Source organism: Megascapheus bottae, chromosome 23, assembly GCF_031878675.1.
Source record: "Megascapheus bottae isolate mThoBot1 chromosome 23, mThoBot2.hap1, whole genome shotgun sequence".
In the NCBI taxonomy this organism is placed as follows: domain Eukaryota; kingdom Metazoa; phylum Chordata; class Mammalia; order Rodentia; family Geomyidae; genus Megascapheus; species Megascapheus bottae.
Genome location: NC_143531.1, coordinates 12,994,014 through 13,015,251, shown reverse-complemented (window position 1 = coordinate 13,015,251; position 21,238 = coordinate 12,994,014).

The window sequence follows — 21,238 nt, the reverse complement described above, 5'->3', positions numbered from 1 at the left end:
TGGTTAGCAATTTCAACTATATCTATGTATGTTCTTTAACTTTCACATTGTTTTTTCCTCAAGAGCTTGTTGAATTCTAAACAATGAAACTTGTTTGTAGAATTCAATAAATGTTCTTGAGTAAGCATTGAATTTTTTCAATAGACACACATGGTTGCAAATAGCAGATTTGGTTGCAAAAGAAATTGCCGAAGCCAGCCGCTAGCGAACTGGGATTCCTGACCTTGGGGGTGAAGACTTGGAAAAGAAGAAAAAGACAAAAAAGATGGGGTCAGGAGGACTACAGCCCAAGTCAGAAGCCCAAGACTCCAACCTAAGGCGAGCTTAAGACTATAGCCTAAGGCCGTGAGCTTAAGACTGTAGCCTAGTTTATTTCAAGTTCCAACCTTAAATGCCTTTCTTAAAACCAAGACATTGCCAGGGGTTACGTTTGTACAAAACAGCGATCAAGTCTCTAATAGGTTAAATGAGAAGCGATTGACACAGCCCAAAGTCATCATGTTAACAGCTTACTTCCTTGTGTACTCAGTTGTGCAGGTCCAAGATCACTGACCCCATACTCTGGTCCCCAACAAGAAATGTTAATTGATTTTACTGAGATCTAACACAGATTTTAGAGAACAGTAGGCAGAAGATATAATCAACTCTAAAACAAAGCTGAATATTAAGCAAGTCACTTGCATTTTTAAAAAAGCTGCTGCTTTCTTACTGCCTAGGCTATGTTACAGGAAGCTTGTGAGAAACAAATAATATGTGTCAATGTACTTTCTCAATAATGAAAAGATACTTCCACTTTGTAACAAGAGATGATGGGAATCTATAAATTCAACAATACTTACAATTAAAAGGGCTTGAGGTACAAGTCTTTATTCTATACATTCATCCAAATTGTTCCATCTGTTACCATTCTATTATACCTGAGATAGCTGTCCTCCAAGAATGCTGAATATTTGGTAAACTTTCTAAAATACCCTAGATTAAATTTAGGGAGCACCATGGAATGGGAAAACCTAGGGACAGAAGATTCTTTGTAAATCCTGCATTGTTTTAGAATCAGTTAAGTTACTCACTCTACTGTTCTGTATCTTAGGAGGCCACATTTGGCTGCTTTATTCACAGTAACTAGGAGAATGGCTAACATTAGGGAAACTGATTGGTCTTCTACCATGGTATGAGTGGTCTCATTACCGTGGCTTCCCTATTGTCTGTGTACAGGAGAACTTTTCAAAGCTGCAGTTGTTTCTCCCTCTCTTGCTTTAATAATTGACTGCATTATTTTACTTACCCTGTTTGTCCTTATTTATCTTCCCTGTAAAATGATACTAGAAATACCACCAACAGCACAATGTATTTGTAAAAACTCAGAAAGACAACGAAGCTGAAGCAAATACCATAGTATTTGGATTCAGGATCTCACAAAGCACCAGTTAATGCTCTGATGTGATAAAAAATAAAATGACAACCGCTTTTTAAAAAAAGAAAAGAAATGAGACCTCTAATAGTGCCATGATATCATTTACTAACTTCATCCCTTGAAAAGCATGGTACAGAATATTGAATCTGCTATCAAAATTCATACCAACAATTATAAAGCTACGTGGAAAAACTTCAATACAAAATTTTCATTTCTGTGCAAAGTTGGTCCTGGTACAAAATTTTAGATGATTAAGTGATTAAAAGTAATAACATATGGCATTTTTGTTCAAGTTGTATTATTTTTTTATTAAAGAATTTATTAAAATTGATTTTTACGTCATATTTCAAATAACATGTTTAACCATCAAGTATTCAAAAAAGGAATCTCTATATACAATCACTGGCACTTAGATTTTAGAACATCATTAAAATTAGGCTGAGGGTTTTTATGTCATAGATACATATTAATCTATGTAATAAAACATTATGTCTATAGAATCATAATTTTTTAAATATATTAATATTTTTTAAATAATTAATAGAAGGGTTACATTATATTCACCAGATAGAAGGTGCATTACTTCACATACACTGATACCTTTTCTCATGTCTTGGTCCCCATTTCCCTCTCCTCACCCCCACCCCTCATCTTGTTTTCCTCCCTTCCCTATCCGACTTCAAATAACCAAATGTGCATGTATATAATATGTGCATATATATAATATATCAGATAACCAGGTGAAATACTGCAACAATATGAAATTGACAAGGGACAGCAAAAGAGGTGAGAGATAACATAGTACATTAAGAACAACAATCTAGAGTCATAAATTTTTATGTCCATGTACTTGTGTTTATATTTCCAATACCATGTCCATAAAATTGGGTATGCAAATATTGAGTCATCTCTCTTATACTGTTTGGATCTAATAGCCACATATCAAGGAGACCATGTGCCTTTTTTCCTTTGGTCTTGGCATGTCTCACTCAACACGATTCACTCCAGATTCATCAACTTCCCTGTGAATGCCATTATTTTATCTTGTCTGTTGGCTACATAGAATTCCAATGTATGAATATATATATATATATCACATTTTTTTATCCATTCATCTGCAGTAGGACATCTGGATTGTTTCCATCGCTTGGCTATTGACACTGGAACACATAGACACAGGCAAAAGATTCCTGACTAGAATCCCAGGGTCACAACAGATTGGAGAGAGACTCAATAAATGGGACTACCTAAAAATAAAAAGTTTCTGAACAGATAAAAGCATAGCTATTAAAGTAGAAAGACAGCCAACCAACTGGGAAAAGATATTTACCAATAATACATCAGACAAATGCTTAATATCCAGTATCTACAGAGAACTCAAGAAGCTAATCCACCCCAAACCCAACATCCATTCACTAAATGGGCAAGGGAACTAAAAAGAGACATCAGAAGAAGAGATTAAAATGGCAGAAAAGTATATGAGAAAATGCTCATCATCCATGGTCATAAAGAAAATGCAAATAAAAACAACCCTAAGATACCACCTTACCCCAACAAGAATGGCCAAGATTTTGAACTCAGATAAGGACAGATGCTGGCGGGGTTGTGGAGAAAAAGGAACCCTGCTGCACTGCTGGTAGGACTGTAAGCAAGTTCAGCCACTCTGGAAAGCAATGTGGTTTCTTAAAAGAACTGAAAATTGATCTTCCCTATGAACCCGCCATACCCCTCCTGGGTATCTATCCTGAACATCATAACCCAAGATATGATAAGGACACCTGCTCAGCTATGTTCATCTCTGCACTATTCACAATAGCCAAACAAAGTTGTACTATTTTTTCACCAGACATGTAAGATCAGAGATAAGAGGCCTTGTGAAGGAATTAGCTACATCCTAGTTTGCCTCTATGATTGAATTTCCTATGGAAATACAAAATGATTTTAAAACTTTATTCATAATAATATGCAGAAGAATTCAAACCTAATTTAGATGATGTAAGTCAGATAAATCAATTTCTCCATCTGGATTTTAGCCTGCTATTTTGTGTTTGAAAATCAAGATGCTTATTTTCCTGCATTCCATGCATATTTATAAATCAATTTTTATCTTTATTATTACTTTTATTGTTATTTACCATCCAGTATTACCAAAGACTAATCATTTAAAAATATCTCATATGAAATATTTTTATATGCATTCAAGAATCAGAAAGATAATAGCAGATAGCTTGCACTAAATGTTACATCATATGGTATATTTACCCAAAGTAAGAAATTAATAATAGTGGAAGGCTAATAACTGAACAATAGGCCTTTTTGAAATTTTCAGTTTTCCAGTATGTCTTTTCTGTCTGTGTGTCTCCTTAATCTCCTCTACTTTACAACAGTTTATCAGCTGTGCATTTGTGACCTTGACCCTTCCTGACATTTTGTAAAAATAGAGTTTGTGAATGTGGAAGAAGAGGAGACAGGGGTAAGGGACTCTCATTGCTTAGGTCAGAGTTCATCATATCAACATGATGGACACTGATAATATTGAACTTGATCACTTGCTGAAGGTGGTACTTTGCCAAGTTTCCTTGCTATACAGTAAATATTTTTTTCTTTTACATTATTTATTCTTTAGGAGCAGCCAAGAATCAGTCCCATCTCCTATAAGGAGAAGTAGAAAATATTTTGTAGGTGTAGGATCGAAATCATCACTATAGCTGATATTTCAGGGAAGCTATTAAAACATTGATCAATAAATTCAGAGAGACATGCAAATACCTTTTTTAAATTAACTTTCACAGAGGATCTTGCTTAGAATGTTTACTTAAAGGTAAACATTATTCTTTCACATTCATTGCTTAAAATTATTTTTAAGACATACTTCTCCCTTCTGCTATATATTTATTTATCTCTTCATTTGCTTATTTCAATGTAAGTTCATGAGTAATTATTTTGACCTTTAGATTATAATCTCATAGTATATTTATTTGATTGCTCCAATTATTTCATCTCTGGCCATCAGGATCTCTTTTAGATTGAATCAGATATTTTCTGAAATTACAAAATTTCCTTATCTACCTTAAAATTTCCCCACCCTACTCTTATTTTCAGCAATTTCTGATCAATTTACAGGAAGCTTTTAGAAACAAGATTTGAGCCCAGGATATCATTGGATCTACACTCACTATTTTTTATTTAGTATGAGATTTATAAGCATAAATTATTAAATATCTAATAAAGTAGAAGCATATAAGTAGAAGCATATAGTATGAGAATCTACCTATATACTTATATAAGTATACTTACATGTATGTGTATATACTATATATACTTTCATATATACTATATGTAAGTATATATAAGTAGATAAACTTATATGTATGTGTTTATGTAAATATATATGTATTTATATACTTGTATGTAAATAATCATATATAATAAAATAAATATAAAATAACAAATAAGTATAAATATAAAATATACTTTATAAGCATAAAGTATATAAGTAAAGTATATACTTTATTTTATATATGCAATACTTATACATATAAGTGTATATATATTTATATAAGTATATTTTTTATCTTTCCCAGAAGTCATATAAATGGGTATGATTTTTTCTAGATTTTAAAATTCTTTTAAAATGTATGCATCTTGTTGAATAAAGTGGTAGCTTATTCCATGTTTTTGAAGAGTAAAGAGAATTGCTTTACTTCCCCCATTCACATGTTAAAGGACATCTTGTTGGCTACTTCCAGTTTAGCAAAATTATGAATGAAATTGCTATAACGTGTTCAAGTTGTTGTGTACATGACATTTCAATTCACTTGGGTAAATGCCTTGGGGTGAAAATTACAGATTGGTTATGAATAGTTTATGCTCCTCTATAAGAACTCAGCACTGGAGGCTTATGCCTGCGATCCTAGCTACTGAGGAGATTTGAGATCTGAGCAGCACAGTTTCAAGCCAGCCCAAGCAGGAAAGTCTATGAGGTTCTTATGTCCAATCAACCAGCAAAAAGCTGGAGGTGGAACTGCGCTGCTAGGGGTGGTATGCCAGCATTGAGTAAGAAAGCTAAGGGACAGTTCCCAGGTTGTGTGATCAAGTTCAAGTCTCAGTACTAGTGCACACACACACACACACACACACACACACACACACACACCCTCGGTTTTCCATTGTGATTGCATCAATTTGTATTTCTATTAATATTCTTGTTACTCCTCATCTTTGTCAAAATTACGTATATTGGGGCGGGGTTATATCTCAGTGTGAAGAGTTCTTAATTTTGTATGTGTGAGGCCCTGGCTTAGCTCTTCAGCACTGGGGAAAAACACCCGAAATGGCAACTTCTTTGTGGTACAGTGGCTTTTGAAGTGGTATGACTGTCTATTCATTTAAAATGGAATACTTTCAAAATATTACTGCAGCTTTAGCTGGTGTCATAATATTTTTGAAACTCTTTTAGTGTATGACATTATATTGAGATAAATTATTCATGTCTCTAAAGCTAAGGGAAAGATAACTTTTTAATATTTTTTTTAAAAAGAAACCTTCTATACTAATAAACAGAGTATTTACTACATTACTCAGTACAAAAATACAAAAATTTAGTTGTTCTCTGGGAACAAAACTACACTATGTAAGAAATAATAGTCCAATTTTTTTATTAAAGAATTATTAACATTGATTTTTATATTTTAAGACAGTTTTCTTTCAGCTTCTTTGTAGTAGACTCCTCTCTTTCAAAGTCACTGAATGATGAAAACTATTTTAAAGTAATAATGTTGGTAATAATTATTTTAAAATAATAGATAATGGTCTGTATATAGTAGATAATAACAATAAATAACAGATAATGGTCTACATATAATTTACAATTTAGCAAAGTTTAAAAAATACTCAAAAACTTGGAAAGTTTTTGCAAAACAAGATCATATTGTAAGATTATTCATTTTGTTCTTGGATAGGTTTAAGATAAATTGCGTAACTATCACAAGATAATTCAGTTATATGTACTATTGTTAGATATTTTCATAACATAATTATAGGGAATTCAGCTATACATATTGTCCAAGTATAATCAAAGTTAGTTACTAAGAAGACAGCAGAAGTACCAGCAACAATGGATTTATTTTTGATCAAATGTCAGTTTTTACTCAAAAATCTCTATTTTAGAAAGTTCTGAAACATTTCAGACGACACAGGCATACTTTACATTCATGTCTGAGTGGTGATAAAATACATCACACACCAGACTCCCTCTGATTAGCTTGCCAAACACTTAGGAGAAAATGATTCTGGAAAAGCAAATAGCTCAGGGTTTATGATGAAAACAAATCTTTCTTTCACTTTAAGTGTTGGAACTTATTGGGGACTCCTAGTTCAGGCCCTGAACTGGCACTGACAAGTTGGGTTGCAGACAAAGATGTATGGGAACATAAATAAGATTTTAAAATTTAGGGGCTTTAGTGTGGCAATTTTAGCCACGCTAAATGTGGCTAAATGTACACTAGATGTGTACAGTGAGAGCATCAGAGGGATGATAGGAAATGAGAGACAGTAACTGAGAGACACTGTTAAAATGTATTTATCTTTCATGTTTTGCTTTTTTTGCTTTTATTTGATTTTATTAAGTTAGATCTGAATGCATCATGCTTTATCACTTGAACCACAGCCTCTCTGCTAGCTCATGAGCCTCACAGACTTTTCCTGCCTGGGGTGGCTTTGAATTGCAGCCCTCAGTTCTCAACTTCCTGAGTAGCTAGGATCATAGACAGGAACGACTTGTGCTCAGCTACATAAATAATTTCTGATATGATAAAGAGGTGCATGCACTTTGAGCAAAAAATACCAAATGATGGATCTTTAGCTTACCACTTATAACTATTATTTTGTCCATATGTACAAGTTTATCAAATATAGGTCATGTTTATGATCTTATATTGAGAGGAAAATGATTAAGTCTGTATCTTTTGAAAGGTAATGGAGATAACCAATCACAAGTTAAATCTCTCTTTTTTCTCTAGTGGCCCAAAAACCAATGCAGTTATTCTGACTGGAGATAATAGAATAAAATATTTATGAGAACATGAGCTAAAGGATTGATTTAGAAAAATCCCTAAAAATTATTCTTTTTTTCAGTATTTTCACTGGGGCTCTGAAATTTTAATTTTTTGTGTGTGGTGTTTGTTTCTAAGAAAGAAGTATCTTCATTGAACTCACAGAAGGTTGACCAAAAAAAGGCATAAATGATGTCAAAGCTGGCTGTGTATGTGAGATATTGAGTTATTTAACTCACTTTTCCTTCTATTTATAAAAAGTGGACTCTAAGGAAATTGAACCCCTTTATAAAGTCTATTGAAAGGAATAGTAGAAACTATCACAAAACTGTTTGTTCTATTTCATAGTATACATTATCTGGTATCTTTATTTTTCCCTCTTTCTGTGTAAGTTTTCAAGCATTTTTACTGAGATAGCACCTTAGGTAGAGGAAAAGGAAACAGTCTATGCTTGCTATGTTTAGATAGCCCTCTTGATACCCAATATTTACTGAAAAAGGTTTAACTGTTGGAAAAAAAAGACAATTCCTTTTCTTGCAAACCTTCTAAATGACCATATTTTCTAGCTGTGTTTTCCCCAAGCTCCACTCACAAAGCTCTCAATCAAAATGATATAACCTTCTCAGCTTTGAATAACTGCGGCTTCAAAGAAATGTTGATCTACTATCTCAGAATTCTTTCATGTTTCACACTGATTTCTATATAAAGAGGCTCTGATTTTTAAAATTTTTAATTTTTTTTGGCCTGAACTCAGGGCCTGAGTGCTGTCTGAGCTTTTATCCTCCAAGGCTAGCATTCCACAACTTGAACCACAGCCCTCCTTTCAGCTTTCTTGGTGGTTAACTATAGATTAGTGTCAGATTACTGCCTGAGCTGGCTTTGAATCTGGATCATCAGATCTCAGCCTCCTAAGTAGTGAGGGTTACGTGTGTGAGTACCTGACTTAATTTTTTAATAAGAAAAAGATCAACCGTGATAGATGACTACTTTGATTAATATTCATTGTTCCTAAAGCATTTTCAAAACTACTTCTAAGTAGCTACACATAAAAAATGCACCTGTATATACATTTGTGTATATGTTAAGATTATGCAGATCTTTATATGTGTCTGTCCGATCTTTCTCTAAAAAGCCCTGGAATATTACAGTACATATTTATATACATTATTAACACCAGTTCAAAATGCTCAAATGTATGGTAGAAAAATTATTAACAAAAGTTTCAATAGCTGATTGTTTCCTCTGCTTTTTCCTCCCCCCCCCCCCACAGTGCTCTTAATTTCTTTTCTTTTGTCTTTTTTTTTTTTTTTTGCCTGTCCTGGGCGTGAGCTCAGGGCCTGAGCACTGTCCCTGGATTTTCTCAAAGCTAGAGCTCTACACTTGAGCCTCAGCACCACTTCCAGCTTTTTTCTATGTATGCGGTACCGAGGAATCGAACCTGGGTCTTTGTGCATGCTTTGCAAGCACTTTTACCACTAGGCCAAACTCCCGGCCCTATTTTTTTTTCTCATTTTTATTTTATTGTAAGGGTGATGTTGGAGAGGTTACAGTTACATAAGTAAGGTAATGAGTGGATTTTTTTTTTGAGTGGAGAAAAGAGCTAGTTTATTGTTTTCTTTGAAACTAGTTACAGATGTAAAGATGCAGCCAACAGAGGAGGAAAAACACTTATAATTTAACCATTATAGGCAATGACTGTTCCTAATTTTTATAGAAACTATGTTTCATTTCATAAAGGTCTAGTTGAGATTAGCTGAGATGAGCCCAGAGTAGGGGAAAAAAAGCTACCAACAGCAAAGAGAACTAATAAACTGCTACTTTTAGTTCCTTTTAAAGCTATTTGTGAGTTTCTTTGTGCAGTAAAAGTTTACTGGTAGATATTATTTTTATGGGAAATGTATTTTTTTCCCTATGGACTAGTGCTGGTCACAAATGGAAAATGGGAAAATTTTGCCTTCTCAAATCCAGAAATCTCTTTGCTATATGTACTTTTAGCCATGTCAATATTTCTTTTAGTAAATAAATACATTATTCTGTTGTGAATGGCATATTAAAGCTATTTCTATGGTGAGAATCAATCTACTCACCATACATCTCTTTATCCATTCACTAATCAAAAATATTAAGCCATGATTAAGTGCTTTATTTAACCAAGTGCTTCAAGTCACCAATAATCTTGTGATAGAGATAAGGCATGTGAAATGTACGTAACAAAACAAAAATAAATGATATATAGCCAGCCATGGATCTTCAATCACTTTCTTCATGATACTGTGTCTCACTTCAGAAAGACAGAGGGAAAAGCAAAAGAAAGGTCACATTGTAATCTCTAGTTGTGATATATTAATGAAGAGAAGATGTGGTGCTGAGACATAGGTGTTATTTGGAGAAATGTTTTACTATAAGCAGTAAGATTATAGGTCAAATCACTTGTGGAGAAAAGATTTTCTTACATGCTCCTTTTTATAGTTTTATTTTGTTTTGCTTTTGATGTTACCTTAATAAATAGATTCTGACCAAGATATAACAAAGGAGGCTATCACCTTCTGTTCCATCATCAGAAAACCAAAAAAATATGTAAACATGTTCATGCAACAGTGAAGGAAGTTGAATGAATTGGAGTTTAAGATTTTGGTTTTACTTCTCTCTTGTATATATTGCCTCATAAGATATTTTTAGAAGCTGATGCAGGTAGAACGATGTTTAATATTTACTAGTATACAAGTGCTACATTTTAGGAATTGCTTAAGATTTAAATCTCATATTCTTTACTTTTAAGGGAGAAACTGGTGCCAGGGCTTGAACTCATGATCTGGGAGTTGTCCCTGAGCTTCTTTTGCTCACGGTTTATGCTCTACTCCTTAGGCCACAGCTACACTTCTGGGTTTTTGGGTAGTTAATTGGTGATAAGCATTCACAGACTTTCCTGCCTGTACTGGACTTGAACCCTGATTCTCAGATCTCAGTTGCCCAAATAGCTAGAATGACAGATGTGAGCCACTGGCACCTGGCAAAAGCTACTATTTTAATTTCCATGAAAATAGTTACCATTCTCATTGTATGGAGGAAAATTAAGATCATGAGAGATCACACAGAAAACAGGAAGTATAAACAACATAGGAATTCATACTTTCATAATTACAATACTTTGTTTTCCTTCTTTTGTCCTTTTACCCATCAGGTATTAATTTTCCATTGGGTGTCTAACATGCTTGTAGATTCTGAGATTTCAGTGGTAAATCAACCAACCAAATTCTTTGTTTCCACCAGTTTCCCATCTGAGAGGAGGACGTGGGGCAAGTATTAAGTAAATGAATGAATCCATAAAGATAAAATATGGCAATAAATGAATGAAGGAGAAGATTCTATGCAGAAACTAGAATATTAAGAAATTCATCTCAGAGGAGACATTAATTGAAGTGAGATTTGAATGATGTTAGTAACACAGCCATAGCAAGAGCAAAAGGATGCTGTGTTCAGACAGAAAGAACAGCTAATGTTAAAGTCCCAAAGGAAAAATAAGATTATCAAATGTAGCACCAGAAGATTAATGTGTTTAGCACAGTCTGGTTGATGTGAAACAAGGCAAGATGAAAATTTAGACAATGGGATGCATCAGATCATGTAAGACTTTGGGCCAAGGAAAGAATTCATATTTTAAGTGTGATGGGAAACTACTAGAGGTTTTAGATTGGTTGTCCTGTGAATTATGAATTGCTTCTTCTAAGGGTAAAGCCTGAGCCTGCCACCAGTGGCTCATGACTGTAATCCTAGCTCCTCAGGAGACTGAAATAGGAGGATCACTGTTCAAAGTCAGCCCAGGCACAGAAGTCTGTGAGATTCTTATCTCCACTTAACCACGCGAAAACCAGAAGTAATGCTGTGGCTCAAAGTGGAGGAGCTCTAGCTTTGGGCAGAAAAGCTCAGTGACAGCCCTGAGTTCAAGCTCCACAACTGACAAATGTTTCCTGTACATAGAAGGTAGTCCAGAACCAGAGAGCCTGAGTCATAAGTCGTGTTTTTCTTTTTTCTTTTTCCGGTCACGGGGGAAGCATTATGGAGGAGCATTCTATGGCAAGACTCCATTCAACTGGCAACAGAGAACTGTATCTATCAATTTGGAGCTGTGAGAAGCCAGAAGCCATGGCAAAAGACTCTGGAGAGAAGCTTTATTTTGAACTCCAACTGCATTTCACTGTTGAAAATGGAAGCCAAGAAAAGCAAATGTCAAAATAAGGAAGGTAGCTGATGAAACTGGACAAACAGCAGGGGTTGCAGACATATTATGAACCAAGAGAAGTGTTTCAGAAAAGACCCGATACTCTGGCAAATGCTACTGAGTTGTCATTGAAGACAGGCAGCCACTGGCTTTACGTAAGAACTTGACAGGGAATCCGTGGAGTTAGGAGAAACTGGATGCTGTTTGTGTGCTCATTTAAAGGTGGGTAAAACCCCAGGGTGTCTGTTGCTCTCTCGCCTCTAGTGTCATTTTATGTTAATCTCTGTTACAACAACAATATGGATTCTGAGGCAAATAGGTACAACGACTACACGTGGATCCTCCTGCAACCTTGTCTCTTTTTTAGAGGCCAACTTGAGAATCTGTGTTTCTCACTTAATGGGGAAATTGCTTATCATCTGAGAAAACACAGACAAGGCATTAGAGGCATCATGGGGTTTGGTTCTCCCTCATGGTGTATTTCTTCCATGTTGTTGATGTTCTGATTTTACAAGCAAGACTAACTTCTCCCTTGGAGTTTTCAGTCTCTCTCTCTCTCTCTCTCTCTCTCTCTCTCTCTCTCTCTCTCTCTCTCTCTCTCTCTCTCTCTCTCTCTCTCTCTCTCTCTCTCCTCTCTCTCTCTCTCTCTCCTCTCTCTCTCTCTCTCTCTCTCTACTCTCTCTCTCTCTCTCTCTCTCTCTCTCTCTCTCTCTCTCTCTCTCTCTCTCTCTCTCTCTCACCTGTTTCTTCTGCCGAATCTCAACATCAGAAGGACCTGGGATTTCTCCCTGTCCTTTCTCTCAGGACAGCCTGCTTTAGATCGTCAATTTGTCTTTGTTATTCACTAGCATTCACAATATTCCCAACCCTTCAAAGCATTTCCAGTGTACACATCCAGGAAATTATTTTGAGCATTCTTTTACCTGACTCCCTGTTCTATGAAATAGCCACCTCTGTAGATTTTGTAGATTTCTAGCATGGGCCACAAGTTCTGGCCTTAAGTGAGTGGATAAGAAATACTGTAAAAATTAAACTACAACAAATACTCAAGGGCATTTATTTTTGAAGGCCAGTGGAAGATAGTTCATTAATTCCATTTTCTGTCTTCTTTCCGTCTTGTTTTTGGCGGGGGATGTGGGGGCCAATGGTGAAGATTTGCTTTAGGATCATCATCATCACTTGCTGTCATTTTTTCTTTATTTCTTTTATTCATACGTAGATGGAAGAGATTCATTCAAAGGTAGGGATAAAGACAAAGCCCATTTTATTTTTTAAATCACTTCATATCTAGGATGAATTTAGTTAAATTATTTTATTCAATTATTGTTGAGCATGTTGGTTTCTGTGCTCTTATTTACTATTTATAAAATTTTCATCTAGTAATAAGTAGTAAGTAATCAAGAAGTAATCATTTCAAGAGGGATTCTACTAGTTTGTGTACAGTTTCATAGCAATATATCTGTCTGTCTATCCAGTTATATTTATCATTAATATCTATCTATCTATCTATCATCTATCTAGTTCTATTTATCACTCATCTTTATGTACCTAGCTATATATTTAACACTTGCATTAATACATCTTAGGATATTAATGTATAATAAACATGGTATTTTTTGTTAAAGTGAAAATGCCTAAGAATTTCCTATTAATCCATGATACATGACATTAATGTTTTCCCTGATACTGAGGACTGATCCCATGCTAGATACAAGTATTCCAGCTGTGAATACTATACTTCCAAGCCTTTTTGCCTGTAGTTTTGTCTTTGAGATAAGCTCTAAATGAACTTTTCCCATGTTGTCCTTTGGGGTTTGATCCTCCTACTTTTTGTCCCACGTAGCTGGCATGACAAATATTGAGGCACGGTATTTTGACATGTGTTCATTCCCTTTACAACATATATGATTCGTTCTCTGAATTTCACTCTGACACTGAACACAATCTTGTTCTGTTCCTAATCTTTATATCTGCTTTCCCTGCATCTCAAGATACTTTTCTTATTTCACTATTACCCTTAAGGGCTACATCTCAGCCCAAATAGCCATATCTGCTTTAACAGTTAATAAAACAAACTAGATATCTTAGCCAAGTCCTCCTGAAAGAAAAGCGACTGCGTCAATGTTGCTGTGTCAAAACGTTAAGCATCTGATAGCTTGCCAAGAGTAGAAGAGAAACCTCACTGGTCCTTTTATTACTAATAACGGTCCAGGGAATGCCCTGCTCACTGAGTTTGACATGGAATGCTACACACAGCAAGACTGTGATCATTTGTAATCGTATTAGTGTCCATCCCGTGACTTCACCCTATGACTAAGAGAAGTGGAGAGGTCTATGTGGAATGCTAGCATTTCTTCCTGTGAATAGAAGTAGAATTAATTATTTGGTCTGGTTAAGCTTCACAATAATTTGAGTGCTGCCTCATGATGTGCCATTAGTTCTCTTTTTCTTTTACTCTTCACTTTAAAAGTGATTTAGCAGTTAGTCGGGGGAAACATGGATCATTTAGGCACTGTATTCCTGTATGCTCTGTTTTTTATGCTTGGCTTTTTATTTCTTCAGAGAATTTCTATTGATCCTAAAGGATTCAGCTCAAGCATCATCTCTTCTGTGAAAATGATTCCTTGTTCATTACTTTTCCCCTCCCAATTCTTTCAGAAAAATAGGCTCCCAAATCTGCTTCTCTTTAATCATTTATTAGACAATAGTAAAATTACTTATTCAATAATATAACCAGGGCCTAAGTTGCCTTTTGATGATTTGACAAAGACACACGATGCTTTGGTCAATATGCTTTAGTCAGATAGGAATTATTCTCCAAGGAATAATACAGAAAACCAATGAGAGAAAGGGATTATATTTGCTTTTTCTTTCTCTATATTTATCAAACATTCTGAGTAATGGTCTTTCCCTACAGGAAGAAAATATGCTAGTTAGCTCATATTCTGGTATTTTCTCCAGTTTTTCTGTGGAACTTGGTGAATATTACTTGAGTCTTATGATTTGCGATGAATTCTGGGATGCCCTAAGGCTTAGCTAAGAATCAGGAAATGGGGTAAAATTGCCAGGATAATTTAGCCACATAAAATGCTTTTCTATCTATTCATCCTCTTTTCTGAAAAGTACATGTTATGAGGTGTTTGGTGATAGTAGTTTATATGCAATAGTAGCTTGAATGCTTCAAAAGTAATAATAAGTGAGTATGAAATGGATTCAAACAGTAGTAACACTGAATTATACTTGCTGAAATAAATGTTGTCTTTTTTAAAAGCATACTAATTTGGACAGTGATATTTTTCTTACCTTCTGACATATACTTTCTATTGAAAAGAGAAGAAGGTAGAGTAATAAGTTGAGCAATTAGGGGATGTGGCCAGGAGGGATCATTACTACACTGCTGGTGGGAGTGCAAACTCATTCAACCACTATGGAAAGCAGTATGGCAGTTCCTCAAAAGACTAAATATAGAGCTCCCCTATGACCCAGCAATTCCACTACTTGGCATTTACCCAATCATCCAGAAATAAGGACATACCAAATCCACTAGCACAACAATATTCATTGCAGCACTATTTACCATAGCAAAGATATGGAACCAATTTAGATGTTCCTCAGTTGATGAGAGGATCAACAAGATGTGGTATTTGTACACAATGGAATTCTATGCTGCTGTCAGAAAGAACTACCTTGCCCCATTTGTTAGGAAATGGAAAGACTTAGAAAAAAAATCATATTAAGTGAAGTAAGTCAGACTCAAAGGAACTTAGGCTCAATGGTTTCCCTCATTTGTCATAATCAGTAGAAACCTTGGGCTCTCCTAGCAGAGATTTGCAATGGAGCAAAACCTTGATACAAAAGGCCATATAGTATGATGCTAAATGAAAGGATCTCTAGGATATAGAAACATAAGCCATATAATGAGTGATTGTTGTCCTTAATGTACTATGTTATCTCTCATCTCTTTTGCTGTCCCTTGGTTATCTCATATTGTTACAGTATCTCACTTTGTTACCTGATATATCGGATATATTTGTATTTGGTTATTTGAAATTGGATAGGGAAGGCGGGAAAACAAGATGAGGGGAGGGGGTGAGGGGGAGGGAAACGGGGACCAAGACAGGTGGAAGGGTATCAATGTATGTGAATTAATGCACCTTCCATCTGGCAAATATCATGTAACCCTTCTATTAATTACAATAAAAATATATGAAAAAAAGGAAATAAGTGGAAAAGAAAATCTTATGTCCTTAGTATACTATTAAAGAATAGTTCATATTTTTTATTGTAATTAGTAAAAGGGTTACATGATATTTGCCAGATAGAAGGTGCATTAATTCACATACATTGATACCCTTTCACATGTCTTGGTACCCATTTCCCTCCCCCCCCACGCCCCCCACCCGTCTTGGTTTTCCCCCCTTCCCTATCAAATTTCAAATAAGAATAGTTCATATTTTATATATACATTCTCAGCCCCTGAGGATGATCACACCGGTAAATGGGAATGTCACAATGGGCTCCACTTAGCACTGAAATTTCATGTGCTCACTCAAGAACCTCAGCAGTGAGACTTCATAGCATTTAGATATTTTTATTTGCTTTTACTTTTATCTATAGCAGACTGACATTAATAATCATAGATTGCTCTTTAGTTATCATATGAAATAGATAGACTATATTCTCTACTAGCCTATGATGTCCATAGACTCTGACAGCATAAAAAAGAAATGCCTTGTTTTTGCAGAGTTCTTTTGATTGCGGAGAGAAATCCATAGCTGAAATCTATAACAGATTCAACCAAAGAGAAGAAGCTGCCATGTATTTGACCCTAGAACAGGATGATAGGTTTTTCAGCCTGAAAACCTAACACATACACTTCAGTCTTTAGACTCAGGACCAAAACAACTTTCAAAAAATTGCTTTTTTTGTATTACTTTGAGTTTGGAGCTGCAAGCTCAACACATGCCTTCTAATCCAAGGGCAAAGAAGGAAGGGATACTTCCAATAAAAGAAATTCTGAATGTGCATTCATATAAAACCTGAACACGAAGTTTTCTAGGACATTCGAATCTTTTAGTTTTGTTCATTAGTGTTTATATGAGATGTATTATTTGAAATCACTTAAAATAGTAAAGCATCTTTAATTATATAAAAACGTGATTGAGTAGAAGATGGTCAACAATGGAGACAGTAATAATACGAAAAGCTTGTATATGATTGGCAAAAACGTATTACGACAATAAATATTTTGTGTGCTTATGCTCTTGTATAAGGGATAGTTTTACTTATTTTATGTTTTGATATGTTACCAACATGAAGGGACGCTAACTATGTATATTTACATTGCATCTACAAATATCTTGGTGGTGTACATTTTTAGATATGACATCCATTAAAGCTAGATATTAAAATAAATCTCTACTCAGACAAACAGTGCCCATAATACTTATCCTCTGGAACTTCATCAGTGAGTTAGACTGTTAGATCTCTATCTTGCTTTTCTTGAATTTGAATTTGTAATTCTATTTATACTATCTCCTCCCTACCACTGTAGGTTGGATGTAAGGCAAAACAGATGGCTTGTCATTTGAATCATAAATGAACAGCCCTATTCATGGCCTCTGAGTTGAATGAAGTAACTGGATGCTATTTGGCTGTGTCAGCCATGAAATCTGGGATAGGTTCTGGGTTGGGCACAAATGATGCGTAGAGAGAGAGATTTGATGACCAGAGGGGAATTTGTAACATAATATTCTGTGCTACTTTAATGTAAAAGTTATTACTCAGAAGTAGCTGCCTTTTAGGGGTCTATATTTCTTAGCATCCCTTGCATTTAGGTGATATTTTGTGCCTATTTGTTGGTAGTTCAATACAGTTTTGAATCAAGTGTACCTTGAAATTAATGAGGTTCAGTGTGACACATAATGTGCACTATTCAAACCTAACCAACACTTTTCCATTTTCATCTTATTCTCTGTGATCTGTGGTAATCACCAATCTACTTTCAGGTGAAGGATATTTTAGAGAGAACAAGTAGTATTTCTTATCTTTCTATTTCAGGCTTATTTCATAATGTCATGTCCTCTGGTTCTATCCATTTTTGTTGTAAATGACAGGAATTCATTTTTCTTTGTGGCTAACACTCCATTTCATAAATATATCACATTTCTTCACTCTCTTTTTTGCCATTTATCTGTTGATAAAGCTAGGCTTATCCCATGGTTTCATTGCATGAATAGTACTGAAATACATAATGTTTACAAATATCACTTCATTACAATGGTTTAATATTATTTGGCTGTATGCCCAGAAGTTAGATAACTCAATCACATATCTGCTAGACACATTTTAAGGGTTTTTTTGAGGGTTAGAGAAAATTCCTTACTGTCTTGTATCCTGAATATATCAATTTATGTGCATGCTAATAAGGTGTAAGAGTTTTTTTCTCTCCATATTATAACCAGTATTTCATAACCTTCCTTTTCTCTTCCTTCCTTCCTTCCTTCCTTCCTTCCTTCCTTCCTTTCTTCCTTCCTTCCTTCCTTCCTTCCTTCTGTCCTTCCTTCCTCCCTTCCCTTCTTTTTTTTGTCAGTTGTGGGTCTTGGGCACCATCCCTGAGCTTTTTGCTTCAAGGCTAATGCTCTACCACTTGAACCACAGTGCCACTTTGTTTTCTGGTGGTTAATTGGAAATGAGTCTCATGGTGACTTTTCTGCCTGGGCTAGATTTGAACTGTGATCCTCAGATCTCAGTCTTTTGAGTAGCTAGGATTACAGATGTGAGCCACTGGCACCTGGCTTGATATTTCTTGTAATGACCATTTTAAAGTGACAAAGCGTGGAAATATCACAATGGTCCCCACTGGACACTGAAATATCATGAGATCACTCAAGAGCATTCACAATAGGATGATATAGCATATTGTATTTTGGCTGACCACTTTTAATACATTTATTGGCCATTTGCTTTTCTTTTGAGAAGGATCTATTCATATCATTTGCCAAAGTCGAAACTGAATTCATTGACTTTCTTATTATTATGATTTTTGAGCACCTTAAATATTCTGTATACAAAGTCTTCTCTCAGATGAATAGATGACAAATATTTTTCCCTTTGTAGATAGCCTCTTAATGCTGTTGATTGTTTCCTTTGCTATGTAGAAGCCTTTTAGCTTTTATCAATTTTGCTTTTATTTCCTGATCCTTCCAATCCTATGCTGAAAATAACGGCCTGCACCAGTGTCTTGTAAAGTTGACTTTTATATAGGGCAGGAAATAAAAGTTTTGGTTTTTCTCACATGGATAAACAATTTTCTCAGCTTTATTTTTTTGGAAAAGCTCTTCTTTGTTCAATTCAATACATGTTTTGAGAGTCTTTATTGAAGATTACTTGGCTGTAGATTCATGGGTTTATTTTGGATTTATTTTGGCTTTATTTAGTGTTCTCTATTCTGTTCTAATTTTCTGTGTGCTTCTTTTTGTGCAGTGCCATGCTATTGTATTTACAATGACTTATAGTATATCTTGAGAACAGGTATTGTGAATCTAGCCTTGTAGATTTTTTTACACAAGATTATCTGGGATCTTTATGTTTCCATGTAGCTTATATTCAAACTGCTGCTGAGGTGTGAATTTGGGGCCTCATGTTTGCTAGGTTGGTGTTCTACCATATGAGCCACACCTTTAATCCTACCTTTTGCTGGTTATTTTGGAGAACTTTTCTGCCAGGGATGGCCTTGATCTGTGATCTGATTTCAGCTTGCTGAGCCAACACCCACCTTCTTTATGGTTTCCCTCCCTCCCTCGCCCCCTCCCTTCCTTCCTTTCTTCCTTCCTTCCTTCCCTCCTTCTTTTCTTCCTTTCTTTCCATTCTTTTCTTTTGCTTCTTTTGCTCTTAATGAGCAAAAACATGGGCATGGGCACCTTTGTCTTGTTCCTGTTATTACAGGAAAAGCATACCTTGTGGGATGATCAAAGCAGGCCAGTTTAACACATTCACCACTTTAAATATTTCTCATTTTTTATGATGAGAATAATCATGTAGCATAAAGAACAATATTCTACTGACTGTTCACAAGGACCCATTTTTGTAGTCTTTCCTTTGCAATTTTGAATGAAGTCATCTTGCATAAACTTAGAGGATTCATTATAATAAAATGCAGAGCTATTTTCAAAGCAAGTTTGTTCCTTGTCCTGAAATTTCCGACCAGGTAGAGCTTCCCATTTTGGAGGGAGGAGACTATGCAACTTGTCAGAATCACAGGAGTAACTTTTTAATTAATACAGTACCATCATGGATGTGACATTATAGAGGAGACAGTAATTATGCTAATTATCCCTAATTGTGATATTATCTGCCTATCAACAGCCAACTAATCTAACCTTTAAAACTTGTAGCAATTGTTTTTTCCATTTGCCAGTCAGGGTAACAATAAACTTGAAAAAAGTGGTTTCTCCTATGAATTCAGGTAAAAAAATCAATGCTCTTTTAACATTTTCATTACTTATGCGGTACACACATACTGAAGAAAATGAACTTAACAGGAAAGAACAAAAGGATCAATCTGAACTGTGTTTCTACTAAGCCAAAGGTATCTTCCTAATACTTTGGTATATTTTTCTTTTCTTAAATCATCTTCAGTGGTTCTTTGTTATTATTACTGAATACTCAACATCCGTGGCTGGAGAATTGCTGCTTTGTGAGGTTGATCCTGAATCCTGGTCAAAAAAACCAGATACATGTATTTCCCTGGTCTTCAAACTAGACACAATAGCATTAGCTAAGGTTACAACAGTGTGACACACCTGCTATAGGCTTTGGACTGAGAATTCATGTGGCAAAACACCAGAAATGCTGTCGACATTCTTCATGTGCCACTAACATCCCTTTTCTAGAGGCCAAAGCCATGGCAATTCTACCAGTGGCTCATGGTACACCCAGTTTGGGTACTTAAAGAATTCTGCAAAGATAGCCTCAAAGAAAATAAAGTACCTAGGAATTACCTTAACTAAGAATGTAAAGGACCTTTTTGATGAAAACTTTAAAATCCTGAAAAAGGAAATTAAAGCAGAACTGAGGAAATGGAAAAATCTCCCATGCTCCTGGAGTGGAAGAATTGACATCGTTAAAATGGCAATCTTGCCAAGGGCTATCTACAAATTCAACACAATACCCATCAATATCCCAATGTCATTCTTTAAAGAAATAGAAGAGGCAATCCAAAATTTCATATAGAATAATAAAAGACCCCGTATAGCAAAAACACTTCTTAGCAGAAAGAACAGCACAGGAGGAATTTCAATACCAAACTTTTGACTCTATTACAGAGCTATAATTATCAAAACAGCTTGGTACTGGCACAGGAACAGGCCTGAAGACCAATGGAATAGAACTGAGGACCCAGATATTAAACCACACACCTATGGCCACCTAATCTTTGATAAGGGAGCCAAAAAAATAGAATGGAAGAAAGATAGCCTCTTCAACAAGTGGTGCTGGCAGAACTGGTAAAGCACCTGCAGAAAACTAAGGTTAGAGTCTTCTTTGTCACCC